The sequence below is a fragment of the Rattus norvegicus genome, chromosome 13 (assembly GCF_036323735.1).
Source record: "Rattus norvegicus strain BN/NHsdMcwi chromosome 13, GRCr8, whole genome shotgun sequence".
Lineage (NCBI taxonomy): Eukaryota > Metazoa > Chordata > Mammalia > Rodentia > Muridae > Rattus > Rattus norvegicus.
The window spans coordinates 96,524,754-96,527,666 of record NC_086031.1 but is presented as its reverse complement, the minus strand read 5'-3'; positions in this window follow the sequence as shown (position 1 = coordinate 96,527,666).

Genomic DNA, 2,913 nt, shown 5'->3' with positions numbered 1-2,913 from the left:
GAAAAATCTACTTTTTAAATGGACACTGTCTTGTTTTTTAAAAAAAAAGTTGACTTTTTGTTTGTTCTAAGTGCCCTTTGTCCGGAATGTTGAGACTCGGTTAAGACTTGGGTATTGAGGTGAAGGGTGGCAGGAAGGACTGAGAGAGTGGGCGCGACAGTAGTGGCAAGGGGCGTTTCCAGCATCACATACAGTTCCACTTTTCTTTGGGGCCATGTCCTCCATCTGCATGGACGGATGCATGCTCTGCCTGGTCAGCACTTCACACAGCTCCTGCTGGTGCTGGCCTTGAACCTCTCTCCTCCACGGGAGAGCTGCGCCTTCCTTCACTTAAGCACTCAGCATCATCCTCCTCAGCGCAGCCTGTGGGGCAGGGTGTCAGTCCATTTGTCCTCCGGTTTTACAGGCACAGGAGACTGTTAACGTCTACTGCTGTAGCTCTTCTCTGTAGGCTTCAGGTACACTGGCTAAGGCAGAACCTCAAATCCAAGGCTCTCTGTAGACATGAGACCTCTGAGAACCAGTCATGATCTGACTCATCTCTGTGCTCATGGATCAACCATGACTTAATAGGGACCCAACTGAGGGAAATTGTACCATGAAAAAACATTTTATTTCGGGGACATGACCCAAGTGAAGCTTTTAATTCCACTTTCAAGCTCCCATTACAACTCTGAGTGGAAGCTTTAGTCTCGTTTGCACTCCGGTTTTGAGCTTGTAACTGGAAAAGCGTCTTGCACTGTTGAACCTTCTTGAGTGGCCCCTTTAACAGCCTCCGAACTGTATGAAATGGTTCTCTCTCCCGGTTGTATATTTGAAACATTCAACTGTCACTGTCCTGTTTTTATTTTAATTATGTACTAAATTATGTAGTTTTGTTCTTTTAAACATCTGTTGCTTTGGACTTCGTTTATTTATAGTAAAGGTAGGCGTGAGATAGTAAGACTATCCCTTTCCCGGGAAAGCTGGCATGGCACCTGAGTAAACCTAAGGCTTCGGTAAATCCCACAGCGGGAGAAAAGCACAAGGTTGTCATCCGTCCAATATGACATGTTATGCATCCTTGAGGTTACTTTTACCAAGTGACACTCTCCTACCCATTCTTAGTATTGTCCTTTTGTGATGCTGCCCTTGAGTTTTGTTCAAGTCTCTATCTAACTTTGAAAGTGTGTCCTCAGTGAGAAACCGTAATGTGGTGTTTCATGGTTTGTTGGGAAGGTAATTTTAAAATAAACAGTTTCCTAAAAAGATTTGTCAGCCAAGGTCATAAAGCCAAGGGACCATAAAGGTCCCTGTCTGGAACACGTTTTCTCAGCAGGTCTCACTTTTGCAATCCTAGCATCTCACGGTAGCCTTGGAGGAGGCCCACTGAGCACTCAGAGCTTGACTTTGCCAGTCTGCTGTTCTGGTAGAGGAAGACTTTGAAGCGTCAGCATACAGGTTTTCAAAGTATAATCCTCATGCATCAAAGAAAATAAGCCTCAAATTATTTCTTCAATAATTATTCAAAATTTCTCTTAACTACATCTAACTAGCCTAAGTATAACCTCTAGTCTTCCATTAGTCAGTCTACGTACATGGCTTTTATGAGCACTTACACAGTAAGCAGGGAGGGCCTACAGCACGAGCCTGTGCTCTGCAGCCCATCAGATGGAGCTGTACTTGTATCTGTAACGAGAATAAAGCTCTACCCCTCGCTGATCTTTAGCTTCACTCGGAGTAGCTGACACGGTAGAAGCTTGTCTTCGCCTTTTATTAAGGCAGCTATCGGGGAGCTGTAACGCTCACTCTGGGAGAGCATAGTGGTATTTAGTCTCCAAATCACTATTTTAGTAGCTGAAACTGGCTTGCCATGGGAAAACTCACCCAGCCTCCTGGGAGAGACCGCTCGCATTCCCTAACAGAGCCTTGTGTGCTGTAGGTGGTTTACAGCACATTTCATAAAGTATTCCCACCCAGAAGAGAGTCCCCTGTTAGAAGGGGCCACCCCGTGCATAAGTTTACCCACACTACACACTACACACAAGCATACACACGTGAAAAGACAGATGGGAGGTGAGGACAGGCCCTGTCCGACAGAGCCCTGCTCCCCTACCCCACACACTTTGCCCACATGGGATCCACCCATCTTGAGTTACAGAAACTAGAAACTTCCCTTCTGATGTATAGAGAGCCGGGAGGTAATGGGGGCAGTTAGCAGTACTCCCGTTGTGAAGATTGACTGGGTACCCCATGTCTAAAGCCACTGGTTTGAGTCAACATTTTTCTTTTTTTGGTAAAACATGGTTTTTGGAGTACCGAACTCACAGGGGCTTGCCTTAATTCAGTAGTTTCAAGATGTATGCGCTATATTCTATGTGTTAAAATGGTAAAATATTCTATGTAGCCCCAAGAGTGGGTAAAACAAAGTTTAATGCCTAAATAAATAAGCCAAAAGGTGTCACAACAGCTGGATTTTTTTAGAGAAAATGGACATAAAAAACTAGGCTATGCGTCATGGACAAAAGTGACGGCACCTGGGACTGCACTACGTCATGCACTATTTTCTACGCCATTTCCTAGCCTGCACTTTGACCTCCAAAGAAACGCTGTGTGGTGCCTGTTCCTTGTTAGTGAGCTCACCCCTGAGTCGTCACTTATTTCACTCTGCGGAGTTAGCCTCCTGGAGCTGGCGTCCTTATTTGAGTTCTCTGCTTCCTTAGCCATAATACTTTGTAGGGTCTGAGAACTCCTGTCTCGACCATTTCCAACAGCACAGAATCCTGATGTAATGTAAATCTCACCCATGGTGACCCATGCAGTCACAGATCCTCTTCTAGTGGTGAATACTTGTGTGTTACATGTATTCATTCGTCACAGCCCCTCAGAAAGCAGACACTACGATTTGAAGGTGGGAGTAGGAGGCCTGAAAAG